The 21,233-nt window shown below is 42.0% G+C and overlaps 1 protein-coding gene across 6 annotated transcripts in view; it reads left to right on the forward strand.

Moving 5' to 3' along the window:
- Positions 1–21,233, forward strand: part of PLEKHG1 (pleckstrin homology and RhoGEF domain containing G1) — a 213,795-nt gene that overhangs the window by 137,473 nt on the left and 55,089 nt on the right. The gene's annotated exons all lie outside the window — the stretch shown is intronic.

Here is a 21,233-nt window from a genome sequence, read left to right on the forward strand (position 1 = left end):
AGGGAACTATATTCAAGACCTTGTAATAGCCTATAATGGAAAAGAATAGGAAAAGGAATATATATACATGTATATATCTAACTAAATCCCTATGCTGTATACCAGAAATTAACACTACACTATAAACTGACTATAATTTTAAAAAAAGAAGAAAGCAGGAAAGATTTTGATGATGCTTACTTCTGAGATTATACTCTACTAAATAATAATAATAATAATAATAATAAATATGTAATAAATAAATGTTTTAAATGGGATTCTTCGTTTAGGGCCTGGAACAGATTCAAACCAATTGGACCTTCTCTTGTTTCCCCCTCTCCTGTTCCATCACCACCACCCCCTTCTTCTGCCGTCACTCCTAACTGCCTCCCCCTTTTGTTTTATAGTTATTTCTGTCCACATGACCTGCCAAGAGGGCTCTTCGGGATTATTGAACACAGTAGGTAGCATTTCAGTTTAAAAAGAAGACTGCTGGGTCTACATAGTTCAAAGGCAGGGATTTTGCTTATCTTGCTAGTGTTCCCGAACCTTCTGAGGAGGCTGAAGTCAATGAGGCTAATGGACTAATGCCTTCATAGACTGATGATTCTTAGAAGCTGCAAGGTTATTGCCACATTGATAAAATTTATAAGAAAATTGAATGTCCTCCTTTTTACTGCCCTGCCCTTCTTCTAAACTCATTTCTGTAACTAAGCCAAAATGAGAACTGTGGACACTTGAAGAAAAAGTAAGCAATGAAAAACCAAATTGTTCAAATCGTTCTAATACATTCTTAGGCCTTGCACACCCCAAATCAATTGACATCATGATGAATGGTTTTCCACGAGAAGTTGAAGTCAACTTGCATCTTTTCAGAGGTGAACTTGGACAAAGTAAATTTACCATTGATAAAGCATAGTCTATTTATGTTGTTAACCTTTACCTGGAGTACAATTTTCAAAATACTAAGAACTTTGTAGCCATAGCATAATGATTACCAGTTGGTATAATAATTAGGGATTTAGTGATGTTCCCCCTTGTCTCCTTGAGAAATACTAAACCTTAGGTAATGGAAAGTCACCCTTGAGTTCCTGATGATCCTGACTGTGGCTTGCTTCTTGAAACTTGGGGCCAGAATGAATAGTTGAGGTCAGTCTAAGGATGTCCAGGGATTTGGAGGCCCTTTGTCAAGCTCTGTAGGGCATTCTTCCAAGGTTGCAAGAATTCATGATCTGAAAATAGATTATAGAAGGAGATTGTTTTTAGCTCCCATATCATATGTCTAAGACCCAAGAAAGAGAGAGTGCAGATGGTAGAGGGAAAGAGCTGTATAAGTCTCAAAGTGCCCATAATCAATTCTGCTATAATTTGACATATGACATATGTGAGCCTAAAAATCACTGTGCAAAATCATATGGGGGAAAAATGGATTCCAAGCACAACACTCAGAAACATCAGTGACACAAAAAAAGAAAGGAATCAAACAAAAATGGAAACAGTTTTACACATGTTAAATGGTTAAGAAATACATACCTACTATGGTAAATATGATACTTCACCTTATAAAAAAGCCCTAAAACTTCCTATAGAAGCCACCTGGTTCCCACACCTGCCACCCTCTGTGAGAGGAAGGAAACAAAAGGGAGTGAGAGAAAAAGTGAGAAAAAAGAACAATAAAGATGGAAAAGAACAGAAAGGGAAAAATATACAATAGGCTAAGAGGAAAGAAAGAAAAATTAAAGCGAGAAGGGAGAGGGTATATCTCAAGTGATAGAGCACATGCTTAGCATGTATGAGGTCCTGGATTCAATCCTCAGTACCTCCTTTAAAAATAAAAAATAAATAAACCTCCCCCCTAAAGAGAGAAGAAGCTATTGCAGGGCTGCAGTTTATGAGTTATTAGGATGTAGGGTTACCTGACCTTGATGCAATATTGATACACCTGACATGGAGAGGTGTGGCTCTCCTAAGGCATGCAGGTGGACTGAGGTAGCCGGTGGGTGTTTGCAGGGGTGTGTGTGTGTGTTTGTATTCCTCTGCTGCTCTCCGGAAGTGGATGCGCTTTTCTGTGTTCACCTAGTGTTTATCGTGGCTGTGATCCTACCTCAGCAAAACTGAGAAATTTGAATTAAGTTCAGATTTCTCCTTAGTCTATTAATCATGTGGGAACAAATTCGTATTTTCAAATGTTAGAGAAGAACTGACCATACTTACTCTCTACAGTATTATGACTTGCTACAAATAGGTCTCACCTCTGCTCAGACTAGAAGGTTAAAGAACACTATACCTGTTGTCAAAACACATGGTCTTCCATTTGTGTTCAAAGGACTGATAAAGACAATGACAAATGTCCCTAAAACACTTTATTTCCACCCTATAAGAAAGAAATGGTTTAAAAGAATCTCAAGCTCTCTAAGTAATTTGAGAGTTTATTGGTATTTCTGAACACTAACAAATTTTTTCACCCTAATCTTGGACCCAAAAATATGACTACTTGAAAATACAAGTGTTGTGGAGTTGTAGGAAATTTTTCTTTTACTGAAAGGATTTTCGCAATTCAGTCAAATACTCCTACGCAAGCTGTAGCCCTTGCTGTTTATGAAACTCTTATTACACCAGGGAGATTTAAGGGGTAAATATTAGTATGTTTCTGATGTTAAAATTAGAATATTTTCCACCTACACTTGCAGATTCAGAGTTAGACAGTGTATTCAAGGAAAGGATAGACTTACTGTGTAATTCAGGAAAAAAAGAAAATAGAAACTATTTTTCTATACATTTCACAGACATAACTGAGTACATGCATTTCTTTTGTGAGATCGAGCACTTGGAAGAAACATTTGCAACTAAAAAGTCTCTTCCCATTCTATCAAGCTTTTCTTTTAAGGCAACATTTTGATTTTCATTTGAATGAAAAGGCATTTCAAAACCTTCAGTTAACTCAGGTGATTGGGCAGCTATTATTGCTGGTCTGCTAGGGAACTGCTAATATATTTCAAAGACTGCCTGTGGGCAAAATTCTATTGAAGATTTGCTAAAACAGGTCGTGTTCAGTTGGGGTAGAATTATGCTGCCTTTTGGGTGTGTGCCATCTTGAATAGTCCATTAGACTGAGTGGGTAGAAAATTACAGAATTCAGGAAATTGTGTTCTAAACAAACCAACCTTTGGTTGGGAGAAGTTTCCCATGGCTGGAAATTTCTTCCAAAGAAAAGATGCTGCTTCTGAAACCAACTACATAGAACAATTTACCTGGGTTCTTTGACAAGCCTAAAGCAAGGTGGTGTTGAAGCAGCCCTGCTCTGTAACGCCTAGGGAAGAGGGAAGAGGCGACCTGGACTGATGTGGGACTTGTCAGCGTACATAGCTTAGTAGTTAATCATTTTCTGATCATTTCGATTTCTCCTCTGCCCACCACGACTTTGCCACTTAAGGGGGACTATTCTATACAGCAGCTCACGTGGAATTTCTTTTAATCTCTTTTTAAAACTGTGTTAAAATATACATAATGTTTATTATTTTAACCATTTTGAGTATACAGGTTAGTGACTAAGTACATTTACACTGTTGTACGCTGAGCTACATAACCATCACCACCATCCATCTCCAGAACTTTTCTATCACCACAAGTTGAAAATGAGTACCCATTAAACATTACCTCTTCACTCCTCCTTCCCAAAGCCTCAGCCATCCTTTTTATTTTTAAAAATTGTGGAAGGATACACATAACATAAAATTTACTATCTTAACTATTTTGAAGTGTACAGTTCAGTGGCATTAAGTACGTTCACAATGTTGTTCAACCAATCTCTAGAATTCTTTTCATCTTGCAAAACTGAAACTCTGCCTGTTAAACAGTAACTCCCCATTCTCCCCTCCCTCCAGCTCCCGATAACCGCCATTCTGCTGGTTCTAGGACTCTGACCACTTTAGGTATGTCACATAAGCGGAATCATACAGTGCTTGTCCTTTTGTGACTGCTTATTTCACTCAGCACAATGTCTGCAAGGTGCATCCATGTTGTAGCATGTGTCAGAATCCTCTTCCTTTTTAAAGTTGAATTATAGTCCATTGTATGTACATATCACATTTTGTTTATCCATTCTTCTGTTGGTAGACACTTAGATTGCTTCAAATTGCACAGAATTTTTAAGTGGAATCACACAATTTTAGAACTGGAAAACAACTCAGGGAGATCTGACTATAGATTCTGAAAGAGCAAGGTGTGTGCGTAAGTTTCTATTCCCAGCAATCAACACTGTATCTGACACTTAACAGGCCATTGGTAAATGCTTGCTGAATGAATTATCTAGTTTTAATCAATCATTTTTGTAGGTGAGGAAATAGAGATCCAGAGAACCAAGTGATCTCTCCAACTGGATGCAAATCCTAGTTCTGCTACCTATTACCTTTGATCCTGAGCAATTTCTTAACTTCTGTAACCTTCAGCTTCTCCTCCTTAAAATGAAAGATATTGCATACCTCATAGGATGTCATGAGGCTGAAAGGAGGGAATGCCTGTAAAGTGGTTTGCACGGATCTGGAATAGTGTAGACATTCAACAGCTGAAAGCTGTTCAAGTCCTAAACCCTGCAGCTGAGTGTTGGCAGTGCCAGGACTATATCCAGGTCCTGTCTCCCAGCCACTTCATTTAGAAACAGCAGAAAAATGTAGGAAGCATTTATTGAACGCCCCTTCCATACCAAGTAAGGAGGGTTCTCTTACATGTTAGTGAAAGTTTCTGGGAACACAGGACTTTTATTGCCCAGCTGTCCACATCTCAGCCATTGACAAGGATGAAATCGACATGGACCACGTGTAAAGGGAGGAGCCTGTTGCTCCTATGTCTAGACATCGCAGAGCTTAGACAAAACCAGAGCAGTGAGACAGAGAAGTGGGAAAACTTAGGATCACCTCCTTAGCACCTTCTTGGGACAGTCTCAAGCAACCTGTGGAATTACCCCTTTTACCCCTAGCACACTAAGAGGTAGCTTTTTGAGGATGAGAAATCGTCTCCTGCAAGACCAGAGGGTCTGGGCTGGTCTACTTTTGATAATTAACAGACCAGTTGATACTCTAGGACCCTGTTGTGCCAACTCCTATTCTGAAGTAGGAGCTGGCTCTGAAGTTCCAGGTCCTATAGGAAAAGGAAGAAAGTAAAGAAGGTCATTGATAAATTGTATACATTTACTTGATATTCAAAATTGTCTGGAATGTTCTAGATACTACTTTTGGCAAGAAAATCCACTGGAATAAAATGCCTACTTCAAAAATAGGAAAAAGTAAAACATCGTAAAGATCCCTTATGAGAAACTCACAGCTAACAGGTCATCAGGCTGATTCACCCTAAGGATAGTAAGTCCTTATAAAGAGGTTCAAAGGGGCTATTATTTTTTTCAATATTTTTTTATTGAGTTATAGTCATTTTACAATGTTGTGTCAATCAAAGGGGCTGTTATTTGAAGAATTAAAGAATATCACCTAAGAAATATGGTTAGGAGGAGCAGCTAAAAAATAGGGTTTTTCTAAAGCAGAGGCTGCACCTGCGTATCACCTGGGGCGCTTTTGCAACTCCTCCCCTCTAAGCTGCACCCTGGGCTAATGAAATCTGAATCTCCGAGGGTGATGTCACTTTTTCTTAAAGCTCTCCAGGTTCCAATAAGCCATCAACGTTGAGGTACACTGTACTAAAGGGATTCTTTTTCCGTTTGTTATAAAGCAAACAGATATTTAAAGGCAGCACAATTTACCCCACCCTCCAGCCCCTGTGATGAAGTGATGAAAATGAAGAAAAGCTAAAATCTGCAAGAACTGCATCCAAATCCTGACTCTGCCATTTCCCTTTGTGATCTTGGATAAGTTACTAAACTTTTCTAAGTCAGTGTTTTCACCTGTAAGATGGGATTAGTAGGGTTGTTGTGAAAATAAGATTATCCATGCAAAATGCTAGCACAGTGCCAGGCATATAGTAAACACCCAAATGAGAATTATTATTAACATACTTAGTATTATTTAGAAGGGCCAGGCCAGTAATTTCTGGTACATTTAAAGTATCATAATATTCTTGCTAGCCTATTGTAAGTTTTCTTATTAATAAAATTAAAATATTTCTTAAAATTATTTTACCTTTGCATTTTAAAAAGGATGTATCTTGTTGGGATTTTTAGTTTACCTGCATATCTACATGTAGTTGGAATTCATTTCCAGTGTCGTACAGGGCTGCCAGAGCTGCAATAGCAGACTGAAATTATTTTCAGAATTTTGCTTTGAGCCGCGCTAAACTGAGATAGATTTAAAAGACAGCACTGGTCCAGGCTCTGGCCCCGTGCTGACAGTCAACCGTGTACCCGTGGACGTCCAACCAGGCTGACCTCAGCTTCATCCTCTGTAAATGAGTCTAATTCAAAAAGCCAAAATCTAAAGATGACTAAAGGTCATAGCTCCAACAGCCTCAGCTCTCAAGAATGTAACCAGGAAATAAGTGAGTCCTTTGAGCAGCCAAAATAGATACTTCAAACGGCGAACAGTCAATCCTGTGTCTTTACCCAAACAGAGGCCCCACGCTCTCACTAAGAGCCTATTTACTCTACATGTTTAAAATAAGCTTAATTATTTGGTTTCCTAGCCCACAGCAAGGGGAGGGATGGGGCAGGAGGAGGTGGATGTGACAGCACTAAGGAGCCAGAGGAAAGAACTCCTTAGTAAATAAATTAACATAAGGCCACTTACAGTGGGTGCAAACTCACCTCCATCACCCTGGTGAATTTCACTTGTGACTTACAGCCCAGAGCATAACCTGAGTCCTTACTGATGAGCCTGAATAGCAGGAAAATTTATTATGTTTGGTAGAGCGTCTGAAATATATTGTCTGATGCTTGAGCTTCATAAACAAAATGATTTTTTAATCATGATAATTGACTTTTAAAATGCTTTTCTGTGTTGTAAAATACACATAGCATAAAATTTATTTTTAAGCGTACAGTTCAGTGGCAGTAAGCACATCCACAATGTTTTGCAACCATCACCACTATCAATTTCTGGAACTTTATCATCCCAAGCAGAAACTCTGTACCTGCTAAACAGTAACTCCCCATGCCCCCTTCCGCAGCCCTGGCAACCTCCAGTCTACTTTCTGTCTATGAATTTATTAGAATCAGACAATAGTTGCCCTTCTGTGTCTGGCTTATTTAACTTAGCATAATGTTTCCAGTTCATCCATGTTGTAGCATGTGTCATAATTTCATTAATTATAGTTAAGTTTTAATACTTAACTATTTAATACTTTAATTCCTGTACAATAAATGATCCCTCAACAAAAGTGAGATGACGCTTTATAAAAAGTGAAACTCATCCTTACTCTATAAGGAGAGGGTATTGTGAAAAATAACAAAGGCGTGAGAAGTTACAAGCATCTGTCCGACCCAAAGCAAAATGGAATGGTTGTTCTGAATGTTAAGATTTGCTGTTTTGTTAAACTAATATAAAAGAATCCATAATGATTCTTGTGCTTGAATCACACACACACACCCACCCAAAGTAGATCACATAAAAACTGGAGAGAAGCTATAGCCTGTCTGTAGTTTCAAATGGCAAAATCACATCGAGGCAAAATTACTCCTTTGTTTTCTCCACATGCTGCCTAAAGGACAGTGTCTGTGTGTGTGTGTGTCTGTGTGTGTCTGTGTTCGGGGAGGCAGAGTGAGCCATTCCTTTAAACTACACTTTAAAATATTTTCTTCTGAAACGAGCCTTTTTTTCTCCTTGGACCAACAAGAAATGTTACAAGTGTTCCTCCAGTTTTATAACGGGGCTTAAAGTTACGCTGTTAACCTTTCAGAAAGCTCTAAGTGGGAGATGAGTCAGGAGGGGCACTGTCGTCCTGGCGGCCGCCTACCGTCAATACAGAAGGGCTGAAAAGACTGCCGCTTTTGTCCCGTTTTCCATAAAGCAGTGGATAAATCATTCAACCCAGGGGGCTGTTTACAGCCTTGTAAATGGTGTTCCAAATGCAAATGAATGTAAAGAAAAGAGTGAGAGTTAATCTACTTTTGATTAGGGAAATGTTTCTTTTCTTGTGCAAAGGCGGCAGTTAGCTGGGTGCAAAGAGGGTTAAAAAGGGACGCAGAGTTTAGGAACCTTTGTCATCTCTGAGAGGCCGCATTGTAAAAATGCTGTCCCTGAGACCACGGGGAGGGGAGGGAGTAAAGAAGAACGCTGGACTGGGTTACAATTCAGTACAACTTTTGCCACTTTGAGAGCTTGAGGGATCCACCAGGGACTAGGTTAACTCTTGCCTTCTGGGCTCTGCTTCATGCACATGGCAGATGGATCAAGTTCACAGGGATTCACTCTGCAAACATTCTACAGCAGGACCCCTGGTCATTGCTGACGTCAGTTTTGTGGGAGAGGAGGAGCTACAAGGAGATTTTATAGCACTAGGTGTTGATTCCTGTAACTTCCTTTAGCATGAAATTATAAATGTAAATATTCAGGGGAGCCCCTGACCCAGACAGGGGCGGCAGGGGGCAAGGATCAGAGAAAGATTCCTGGACGAATCTTGGAGCAGGAGTTAGCCGGGTTAGAGCGTTAGGAGGGACAGTCTGGATGAGTGATGCATGGGAAGACGGGACTTTCCAGAAGGTACCAGGAGTGGGTGCCTGTGTGTTGGGGGGTGGGTGTGAGCAAGAAAGTGATAAAAGATGAGCCTAGAAAAGTAGGTAGGGGTGCAAGCCAGGAGGGCCCTCCCTCTGTGCTGAAGGCTGTGGGGAGTAATGGAAAGAATCTGAACTTTAAAAAGATCACACCAGACTCATTCTGAAACATTGGAGGAGGTGGGACCACCGTCGAGGGTTTAGTTGGGATGTCCTTGTCGTAGTCCCAGTGGAGCTAAGCTGGGAGACCAGGGCAGCAGTGAGCGAGAGAAGGGCTCAGTTTCAGAAGAGCTACCAGCGGGAGAGGTGGCGTTTATTGTCCGGTGGACATAGCAAGTGAGAGGGCCGGGGTCCAGGAGACTTTTGAGTGTCATCGGGGCTTTGTGTGCCTGTGTGTCTTCTAACCATCTTCAGACCCTCTCCCAACAATGCTGCTCAAGCACTTAGCCTTCCTATGTCACTCTTTATACCCTTGGACAGAGAAAGGGGATGAGAGAGCCTTTTATTATAATTTGTCAGTGTACAGATAGAGTTAATATTTTTTAATTAAAAATTTTTTTTCATATATGCTTCATAGACTTTTTTTTTTAAATTGAAATGTAGTTAATTTGCTTTTGGTCCAAAAGAAGTTCCAGTCTGGCTATCTCCTTGTCCTACTGGGGAGACACCTGGGGCACAGACGGACACACAGCAGCCGCTGCTACCAGCCAGTGTGTGCTGGGCACCACGTGCCGGGCACCTTAAATGAACCTTGTCATTTAACCTCCAGAATGATGATCAAGTGGGGAGTTGTGTTATCCCTCCTCAACAGCTGAAGCAGTGAGTGTCAGCAAGGCCAATGACCCACCCCGGGTCCGGCTCTCAGACCCAGGCTGCCTGCCCGGGTGGCTGGTGCATTTCCCACCACACAGCTCCAGAGCCAGCGCTGAAGCCAAGGCCTTCAGGAGGAATCTGCTGTCCCTTCCCCAGTGCCATACTCTGTCCGCAGATAGATCTGCTGTTCTGGAAAGTAGCAGCAGACAGAAACTGCATCTATTGCAGGGGAAAGCATTGCAGTGTACTTCTGTTGAGATGGTAAAACTGCTGCTGCAGAAATTCCTCGTGCACAGTCTCTTCAAAAATCATTTATGGAAACCTCATCCTCTGAGGTCTCTCTCCTCTCTCTCTCTTTCTTTCAGTTCTAAGTAACATGATGGCCATGGACTTTGCACTTTAGATTTAAGAGAGGAGAAAGATTAGTTTTCCCCAAATCACACATTTTACTCCATGGGCACAGATTGGAACCAGGACTCCAGTATGGCAAGGAAATCTTTGAATTTGCCCCATTCCAGAGGCCCAGCACTCTTTGAGAAAGTCACGTTTCTTGGGAGGGTCCCATCATGCTGGCCCACCTGCACCCCGTTTTACCCTCCACACGGTGCCTCTTCCAGCTCCCCTGGAGGTCACCAAGCCCCTGGCTGTTTCTAAGTCAATAAATAACTTCTGGTTAAGACTGTGCTGTAATGAAGTCAACAGCAGAATAGCCGGAGAAGCAATAAGATATGTCCTTAGGGCTGCTCATTGTTTTTTGGTACAATGAACGGAACGGTTTCCCCTATGCATTTCCATATTTAGCAGTGGATTACCTAATACTGCCAGAGTAGAATCACATTCATCCTCTTTGAAAAACTGCCTATAAAGAGATGGGCACCCCCCATGTAGGTTCTTTATTTAAATATATACAGCCTTGTTGTGTTGCAATTTTCAAGTAGAACAGCTTGACCTTGAGGGTCAGTGTATGTGACTCCGCAGATGGGAAGTCGAGTAATATCTTCCAGCCCTTTCCTCTCTCTAGTTAATATTGTCCAGGTGGACTCTGCCTCGGGGCCTGGTTGAGACTTTAGTTTGTTTCAAGGTTAGAGGTCCAAGTAAATTAGCATAAATTGTGCTAGGCCTTTGTGTCTAAGGCCTTGTTTCTTCTCCATCAAGTGAAAAGCTGCTTGAGCAACTACTGTATACAGGCCAATTGCTATGAGAATGACTTACGTCACAGTTTCTGTCTCAGAGACTAGAAAGTGTTCCAACTCATTAAATAAATCATATGGTTCATGACTGTCCAATACATCATTAGGCCAAGTGCACACTAATGTGTATGTGGAAAACTGTGATGTGTATGTGGAAAACTGCGACTGGACCTGTTTTAATGGACCATTATTTGGTGTCCTTATTTCAAAATGTCTGGTGCCCTAGAACTGAGAGTCCTCGGGTGAGGTATGGGTCTGATTTGCCAACAGGAAATGTTTTGCTGAGAAATCAACAGCCAACCTTGTGGGCAGAGCTCCGTGGAAGAAGTCAGAGCACCACTGATAAAAATCCAGACCGACGGTTGTCAAAAGTGGGCGCCGGAAGCTACTCTAATAAGCTCAGTAGAGTGCACGCTCCCCTGTGAAGCAGTAAAACCCCCTGCAGGGCCACTTACCCACCATCGTAAGGAAGCCGGCCCGCACAGGTCCTGCACCTCTTTGTGCACCTCATCTCAGTGCATCAGCCCTTTCCCCTGACAAAAGCTGTGCTTGCAGACCTGCTGTTTCTCTCTTCATTTCTGATTGATCTTCATTTGACGGTGATTCCTGATTCTATACATTTTAAACTCTCTGCTTTCCAGGCTCTTCATTATGTAATTCTTTTGAAACATACTTAGAAGTAGGTTGGCGCCGGGAGGGCAGGAGAAATGCATGTGTAGTGTTTCTGCATGACTGCTTTTGTAAAGGAGTGTGTTCCTATGGGAAGAGCTCTGTAGAGCGATGCAAATAAAGAGGGGTGGAATGCCTGACCCTGGAGTGACTGGCAAGGACAGTGGGATGTTTTGAAGGAGCAGAGAACCAGGCACTAGTGACACGGAAGAGAACAGGTGAGCAGAATGGGAAAGCAAGAGCCAGTGTTGAAAGGAAAATGGCAGATGGCTGAGAGCTGGTGTGCTTGGCTGATGGAAAAGCAGGCCTGGAATGTGTGCTGAGGAACACATGAAGGAAGTGGGTTCATCCTGTGAATAGACCCGTACTGATTCAGGTAGAGTATGTGACAGTCCTGGCTCGCGCAGTCACTGAGTTCAAGTGAGAGTGTCCTCTTTGATGGGCTCCTGCCACATACCTGATAAAAAACACATTTAGTCCCAGAGTAAGCATCAAACTTCTGCTACTTAAAGATACTGTATTAAGGACTAAAATCTTTTTTTTTTTTAATTGAAGTGCAGTCAATTACAATGTGTCAATTTCTGGTATACCGTACAATGAAGGGCTAAAACCTTTGAAGCGGTAGTATGGGGTCTGGGGGGCCAAGCTACAGTCAGCTGATCCTGGTTTGCATACAAAGTCATTCAACTTTCCGTGTGACCTTGGGAAGCAACTGAACCTTTGAAGCTACCAGTAAAATGGGATTAATAATGGAACTCACCTCCTGGGGTTGCTATGAAGGTTAAATGAGATAATGCATGTCAAGTAGTGAGCTCAGTGCCTGGCAACAAACCTCATAACAGGAAGAATAATGATGATAATGATCATAGAGCAGTAGTAGTAAACAGCAGTGAGGAGGGCTTCAACCTCAGATGATCTAATAATGTGAATTTGTTTTACCGATGTTTTCTTTCCCATACACGAAACCCCTTGGGCTTTATTTAATTTTTCTTAATTACCATGTTTCAAATTATACCAGCAGTGCCGAGATTGTAATTGTGATGATGAATCCGTTTCTTATTTTCAGTATTTAAAGCTCTGCCAGGACGTGCATCCCTCTGCCCCTTTATCAGCCTTCTCCGTTTTCCTCCTGAAGGATTATAGACGCATCTGATTGTGTTTGTCTGCTCCCTTACCTGGACAGTGGAAAGGGAGTAAAAAAGTATGCTAAGTAAAGGTAGCCCAGTGCCGAGGAAAACCAGAGGGTTCGTTCTCAAGGGAGTGGTTAATAAACCGTTCACTTTCTGATCTCATCAGCGCCTGCTGGGACCCAGGTGCCACGGTTTACTCCAGGCAGTCTGGCAAACTCTTTGGTTGCCCATTTTGAAGACTTTTAAGCATATTTTGTATTTCTGCACATTCAGTAAGCACACAGATTACCCTAGTAATGCTTTCCTCCTTTTTGGGTAGCTGGAAGTGATGCTAGGATTAAAGAGGACAGAGAAAAAGTAATGGTAGATTTCAAGTAAGTATGGAAAGATAGTTTCCACAGACAGCAGGACCTCTTCATGGGCATGCCCACCTCTTTATCTTAAGAAGAGCTTTTGCAGGTGAGAATGTTGTCGATGTCATTTGAAAATCCTAAGCACAATTTTTTAAATAAATATTTAACAAAGCAATAGAAAGTTACAGTTTTTTGCTGTGTTATCGCAGAAGGGATTCTTCTAAAAAACTTTCTACTTGTTATAAGTAAGGATAATAGAAGAGATTAATTTTAGTGTTAAATTTGCACCCAGCTTCTTTTTAATTATTATGATACATTTTTAGATTTATTTATGTTTATATACATCCAGTCAATGTGAAGTAAATAAAGACAATTGATTTTTGTAACGATTGTCAGAAGTATAGCAAAAATAGGTAACTAGTGGCATTAAGGACTTGTAATATATGAATGCTATTCCTGTTTCTTAGTATCTTGCTTATATCACTAGATTACAGCAGACTGCTGGTTCACACATAAAATATACTCTGCTTTGAGTTTTTGGAGAAAGCCAAACAAATATCCCCAATATTTGCTCTTTCTACTCAATACTGCTGCTTCTAACAGAACTCCTGTTCCCCATCCCTTCCCCAAGTTTCTCTTTCTGGGAAGAACTGTCTGACCCTCCCTCCCACCTCCAGGTTCCACTGTTCTGTCTCCTCCCCGAGAGGCACCTCCTACCACCCCACCCTTCTTTCAGGAGGAAGAAGCGAGACAACAGAGGGGACTGAGCAGGTGCAGGTATCATTTGTCACAGTTTAGCAAGAAGGTCATTCTCAATATTTTTTGCTGATGTCTTATGTATTGAAACAATTATAGAAGGTAAATGAGGCTGAAAGCTCCCCATTTTTTATTCTTCTTTTACTTAAATGTCTCAGAGCCATTGATACTGACTTCCACATATCACTGATTAAGATCAGCCTCTACACCATCAATTAGGAAACCTCTGAATGAGAACCAAATCACATCAGCAACAGAAGCTGCTTTTAACTTTAACTTAATTTGGGTTTCAGTTCCATGCTTGCTCCCTCTCGCTCTCCCACCCCGACTCTCGTTTGTGCATGTGTGTCTTTCTCTGTCTTCTCTTTCCTCTCCCCTTCCACGCTTTATTCCCCCTTTCTCTTCTTGTCTTCTTTCCTCTTTTTTTTCTCTTCTCTTTTCTCCCTCCTCTCTCTTCCCCTCCCCCCATCCTCTCCAACAATGTTGGCAGAAAGGTTTTGTCCTGTGGATGATATATTGTATTTTCAATACAGTTCTCTGTGGTGGGGTGGGGCTGGGGAGGCTACATTATATAGACTCAGGGACAACATTGTTCCCACAGTAAGAGCTTTTGTTTCCAGCCTGATGGGTCGGCCAAAGACCCCCAGTCCCATTTCTTTGGCTATATCTTCTTCCTCCTCCATGAATGTCTATAGAGAAAGAAATGAGATTGATGTGAAGATTAGACTTCTGGTACTTTATCTGCAGGCTACAGCAGGAAATTTTACTATAAACCCTGTTTGGTGGCTTATTTGGAAGAAAGATAAAAGGTTTCTTTCATTTGAAAGTGTTTTCTTCTATAGTCTCACAGCACTTTGTAAATAATTCTTACAACATTTACATTGTTGTGCTATGACTTGTTTCTTTCTCCCTTATTCCCTCATGAGCACCTAGAGAGACAGAGATCATGTCTGTCTGCTTTTTTTTTTTTTTTTTTTTTTTTGGAATTGAAGTATAGTCAGTTACAATGTGTCAATTTCTGGTGTACAGCATGATGTTTCAGTCATACATATACACGCATATGTTTCTTTTCATGGTCTTTTTTATTATAGGTTACTATAAGATATTGAATATAGTTCCCTGTGCTATACAGAAGAAATTTGTTTTTAATCTATTTTATTTATAGAAGTTAGTATTTTCAAATCTCGAACTACCAACTTATTCCTTCCCATCCACCCCATTTCCCCCCAGTAACTATAAGTTTGTTTACTATGTCTGTGAGTCTCTTTTCTGTTTTGTATGTAAGTTCATTAGTGTCTCTTTTTTTCCCTTTTCTTTCTTTTTTTTTTTTTTTTAATTCCACATATGAGTGATACCATATGGTATTTTTCTTTCTCTTTCTGGCTTCACTTAAAATGATGATCTCCAGATCCATCCATGTTGCTGCAAATGGCATTATTTTCTTCTTTTTTCTGGCTTGTGTCTTACTCAGTTCTGAATGCCCTGCCTCCCACAGTTACTAGCACATAGGTCTATGCCCCCCAAAATTTTTATTAAGTACGTTATAATAAAGCTGTTGAATACAATGCAACTGTTATAGAGAATGAGAAAGAACTGTATTTACATATAGGAATTATGTGTATTTACATACACTGAATGGAAAAATGAAGCTGTGAATCAAGCATAGAGTCTCATTTTTTACAGATATAATTATGCCCCAGAACATAACCCAGAAGCATGCACATCACCTCCTTAACCAGAGTTACCTCTGTAAAGTGACATCTGGGGAGACAGGGAAGGTCCTTGAGGAGGAAGAAGAAACTACTTCATACTCTCTGACTTGGTAGAATTTTGTTTTCTACAGCATAAAGTGAAGCTGACCAACATCATCTTAGTTGGATAGACAGTGCTCCCCGTCCAGACTTCCCAGGAGAAGTGCTCATCTTCCTGTCCTCTACCTTTCATCTCATCCTTTCAACTTGGCTTTTACAGCCACCTTCTATGTTCCTCTGTGCTTACCATTGCCAGTTATCCCTTCCTATCATTTCAGGCTTCCTCCTTCCATCTTCTCCTTCCCTACACCTCCCACCAGCCTGTTCACAGGTGGATGCATGGATGGATGTGTGAATGGATGGATGGATGGATGGATGCATAGATTGATGGATAAATGCATGGATGCATGAATGAATGGTTGCATGCATGCATGGACTGGTGGATAGATGCATGCATGGATGGATGAACAAATCAATCAAAAGATCCTTCCTGATCTTACATCTCTCCAGTTACTGCCCTACCAGTCTCCTTCCTTCCTAACCGAACATCTCATAATGTATGCTCCTCTGTTACTCCACTTCCAAATCAGTCTACAACTCTCTCTAGTCACTGGACTCAGGACACCATTATTCCCTAAATTTCCCTGAGACTGTTTCTGAAAGAGGTAAGAAGCACATATCTGGCTCTGTACGCCAAGATCCTGGGAGCCAGATGAAGCCACTGCTCCCACTTAGGGATGCAGTCAGTGTGGGCAGAGTTCTGTGCTGCCCAAGGCCTTGAGGCTCTGAATTTGCCTTGCTACTCTCCTTCTCAAGGGCTGTTTGGTGTTCTCACTGCAACATGGGAGCCTCCCTGGAGGTGCCATGGCCTGCTGAACCCCTCCAAGGTTGCAGTTTGCTAGCACTGAGATACTCTGAAGCTACTTTCTCATGGCCAGGAGGTGGACACGTACCTGGGCCCTTAAGACAGGAGAACATTTTGGCCCCAAGCTTCCGTCAGTGCTGTGTAAGATGGAGCCCAAAGCTATACAGTCTAGCTCCCAAAGAGCTCTCTGAGCAAATTGCTCTGTTTTTCTTCCCAGATCCTATGCGGGACAGACCCCTCCTTGGGGATGTCTTACAGTCACCCCGAGTTCACACATGTAAAGCCAGTGCACTGTCTTTACCTTCATACCCCCCCAATCTCTTCAGTCAGCTCAAAAATGGAAAGAGAAAGTGCACAAGGGGGACTCCAGCAGGGGCCTGTGACTCTGAACCCACTGCATCCCTCTGAGGTCCCCTAAGGGCACCATTTGTGCAGAGGGCAACAGCTGGAAAGTAGAACTCGTATTTCTTCTCGGAGCTTCCTCTCACAAGAGTACCATGAGCGGACCTGTGCCCCTGAAGACTCACCATGTAGATGAGTGAGGCCAAAAGACATGCCTTGTCTCCTTCTGACCACGAGTCCCCAGAGGTGTCCTTCAGCGTTTGATCTGAGCACGAGGCAGCCCAGTGCTGGAGGTCCCAGCCAGCCAGAAAGGCCCAGAACCGCCCTGCCAAGGCCTCTGCGGGTTGGGTTAGTTTTGCCTCACCAGCCACGTGGGAAAGAAACTCAGAAGGAAAACTGAAGGCTGGCTGAGCCTTCTCCCCAGAGGGAGCACCCAGCTCTCTCCCCGTGGCAGCCAAAGGGATAAGGAGACAAGGGATTGGAAATGTCCCTGCTAGGAGCGAGAACAGCACCCCTCCTCCTCGGAGTGGAAGGAGAGGGCAGACTCCCTCCTCCCGAAAGCTGTCCCCCTTGACTGGCTCCTTTCTCTCGCCCTCCACGTCTAATTAAACACCGCTCCTCCCCAAGGAACTCGCGGAGCACTGGGTCTGGTCTTACCTGCACTGCTGCCCCGTCTAACTGGCCTCCCCAGGGCAGCTTTGTAGCTTCTCTTCTGTTCTTTTCTGATGCTCAGATGATCTTTGGTCTCATGACCTCCTTCAGTGGGTGCCTCCGCCTGCAGAGCATAGACGGTCCTCCATGATCAGGCCTGTCCTGACTCCAGCCACGTCTCACGGTGCAGCCCCACCGCCAGGGTCTGTGCGCACGCTCCCTCAGCCCACCTCAGCTCCTTCTAGCGTGCTGACTGTCACCTTGTATCTCATCACCCTGTGCCCAGTGCTCTAGTCTGTCTTCCTGGATGTTGTGCCTCCTTCTGACGCCTTTCTCTCTATTCTGACTCTTGGTCAACCTTAAAGATTCAGCTCCACTATCACCTCTATAAGACCTGTCCCCGCCCTGGAATTGCCCACGTCCTTCTCTACCCCCTCTCTCCTGTGTGCTGAATGTTTATTTATCAGTCATGCTGCCTGAACACTGTATTGTACTTATTTGTTTACACTTGTCTTTCAACTACACAGGGAGCTCCTTGGGGGAAGGGGTCATGTTTTATTCATTTTTTAAATTCCTAGCTTGTAAAACAGAACTTGGCACACATTCTTATGACCTCAGAAAGAGAGGGGAAGGAAGGTTTGTGTGAATGAATGTGAATGTGCGTTTAAACTGTAAATTGATACACAAGTGCGAGTTATTTCAGGATCAATGGCATCCCAGTGTAACACATGAAATTTGGAGGCAAGTTTTAGATAAACAGATGACTACTTTCTAGAAAAGGTGGAGGGATTGGAGAAGTAGAAAAAGATACATCCTCCAAAATAAAGACGCAAAATCCTCCACCGGAGTTATATCAAAGGGCTTGGAGTCTGGAGGTGCTAACACAAGAACTAGTTCAAAAAGAGTAAGCCATCAAACCACGAGGTAGAATTTTGAAACGTGAGCAAGAGGATTTAGGAATGGAACCTGTTTTCATTTTGTTTCTCCAACGTCTAACTATCCTCCAGAGAGTGAAAGAGTAGGAAAAATATAAAATATTTGTTAACTTTACAGTTCTAAGTAAATCTCTTTTCTTATGGTTCAATCTTCATTATCATGTTAAACAGGTTATAATTTTTAAACATTTTAAATGTTATTTTAGAGGGAAAAGAGAGATAGGGGCAGGGGCATTAGCTCGATTCTTTCCGGGCATCTTAAGGAAATGAAGCAAGCTCCCAAGGACGTTGAGTTTGAATTCTGTCCCAGTTCAGCGTCCTTTCTCCAGCGTCTCTGCTGGACGGTTGTCTAGACCAGGGCTTCTCAGACAATCGGTGGTGAGGGACCTGTGTGTGTGTGTGTGTGTGTGTTTGTGTGTGTGTGTGTGTGTGTGTGTTCTGATCGTCACACACTGACACTTCTGTAAAACAGCACCAATAAATGAATTACTAGAAAAAACAAAACAGAGGAAATCAGACATGCAAAATACAAGCCCAAATTGTATATCCTTCTGTCAAAATGCTGGAAAGGTTTCTACATGCTTACTCTCGAGTTCTGCACTTATCTGGTTGTCCATCAATAGCAAACAGTTTGCAAACTGGCTCCTGTCCATTTACCACACTTCAAATAGCAGTGAGTTCAACTTTACTTGGATATTTTCAGTGATAGACATTGCAGGAATAAAAAGGTTATTGAGGAGAGGTCAGACTTGTATAAATCTTACAATGGTGGAGCTGTTAAGGACATAAATTGATTAGAAACATACTTTAGGCAAAATTTATAGTAAGATAATAAAAAATTTTCAAACAGTGCGAAGCTCTTTTTTGTGTGTGTGTCTCCCCACCCCCCAGTGCTTCTCAAAATAGAGTGAATTTTTGATCCTCTTGGAGAGCAATTGTTTTCAGGGCAAAAGTTTTAAATTGACCCTTTATGATTAACTGGAGCCAAAGGTGCTGACATCAAGCCAATAAAATTAATAAGCAGCGTGACAGGCTCTAATAAATTTCCTTGGTACCTTTACTCTGTCATTTGAGCACAGAATGAACTATTATTATCCCCAAGCTTCAAACCTCTCATTTTGGCTTCAGATGATTACAGCTGGTAAGGCAGCGCATGCTACAGTAGTTTTCAGTAACTGGTTTAGGGTTAAAGTATCATATTTAAAAGACTTAATTATGATCAGTGGGGGAAACACGCAGAGGCCGTGTGACTTTGATCTGTTTTCTAGAGTGGCCTGCAAAAATTGGGGCTGCTAACAATCTATTTTCTCAACCGTTTCTGAAAATAAGCAGCTTTTAAAATCTAGTTTCTCTGCCACGGACTCTGGGGTTTTGAAACTCTTTCATTTGGAGACGGGCCATCATCTGCTGGAAGTGGGCCATGGTTCTTTGTCTCTCACCCCAGATGAAATTCTTCAACCCCCTTAACTCAGTCTTTCCCTGACTTGAAGAATTTAGTATCAGGTTTCTGCAAATGAACCAGCTTCGCACCTGAAGTGAGAAACAGGATTCTTCCTTTTCTCCTTGAACCCCACTGCCCCCGCCCGCCCGGTGAATCTGGCAGGCGCAGACCATCTCTGTCCCCACCTTTGTGCTGCTGTTTGGTGTGGAGCATGCCTGCTGGTATCCTTCTGTTTTACTTTTAAATTTCATTCCCATCTAGAACCTTCTGTTTCACTGTCTTAATTTTGCATATGTGTCCTTTTAAAATGTTGATCCAAGTATTAACTATCAAATATAAGCATTCAATGCAATTAAATGTTAGCCCATCTTTTTGTGCCATGTGTAATTTTATGAAACTATCAACAAATACATTTGTTCTTCTGAGGAGCTGTGAGTTAGATTTGCACTTGTCGTTCAGAATGCTCTCTGAATTCATTTCTAGCCTTCTTCAGCATTTCTTGTTTGGGCATTCTCTCTCCATCCTGTGCACATAAGCTCCTTATAATTATTCCATTCATAAAAGTAAGGAGGCTCGGTCTTGCTTTTGTGGGTTTTAATGGCAATTACCCTTAAAGCTTGTGAGTTTAATTTCTTATTGCGAGACCACTTTCTCAAGGAGGAAAGATGTTACCACCAAGCTTGTTAAAACATAAAAAGGCTCGTGAACATCGGTTCCTGCAGAACAGTGGCTTTCGCATTAAAGAACCAGAATGGTAGGTTACCCGATGCGCTCTGTGAAACGAGCTACTGAGAAAATTACTGACGAAGCCCTGCCTGGGTTTCATTTGAGGACCACGAAGGGCATACGAGGATGACTGTGGCTTATGAAAGATGAAAGAAACAATTATCTGATGGTTCTCGCATTTCAGCTTCTCCTTTCACTAGTTGCGCCTAAATGCTATTGTGTTGGCGACTGGACGTTGGAATGCGGTTGGAGTGCTGGGATTTTCACGGTCTGGCAGACTTGTCACGGGGTTACTTCCCCAGACGCTGCAGAACTCCGGGGACATTTGGTAGAGGGCCATACTATGCTGTTCAGCCCGGGCTGGGGGGCTGTATTTATTTTTTATTTTACGTTATTTCAGCTGTTTTCATTTTTTTCTTTATTGTTTTCTTGCCTCCTGCAGAGTTCTTTCCAAGCATCACTTGGGAGGAGGGGGCACACTTGGTTATAGACTCAGCACACAGCGCTGTGGAGAGCAGTTTCCCATCTCAGCAGTCCGAATAGCTTCTAAACCACAGACATTTAACCCACTGTGGGCCTGAGCCCGTGTTAGCTACGTTGGGAGCCCTTTCCATGTTAAAACATATGAGATCATTTAAAAGTTTTCCCTGGCTCTTTAACAAAGCCTATGAGATAGCATAAGTGAGTTACATGCTTATTTTATTTTTAAAAGTGTCGTTTTTTAAAATAAACTGGTATTTGAGGATGAATTTAGTTCTGTTCTTTCACAACTGATAGCTTTCTGACTTAAAAGTTATGTTTAAAACAACTCTATCACATGTCAGATTTTTTTCTTTCTGGTTTCCTACTCTATGAGTTTTGAAGTATCTTTTTATCACATAAGCCTTTTAAGGAAACCGCAAACAATTTTGTTATGCCGAAACTCACTTTATCGGTTAACTGTGGTCATTAAATGACCCATCTGGGGAAGCTCTAATACATT

The sequence above is a fragment of the Camelus ferus genome, chromosome 8 (assembly GCF_009834535.1).
Source record: "Camelus ferus isolate YT-003-E chromosome 8, BCGSAC_Cfer_1.0, whole genome shotgun sequence".
Taxonomy (NCBI): Eukaryota; Metazoa; Chordata; class Mammalia; order Artiodactyla; family Camelidae; genus Camelus; species Camelus ferus.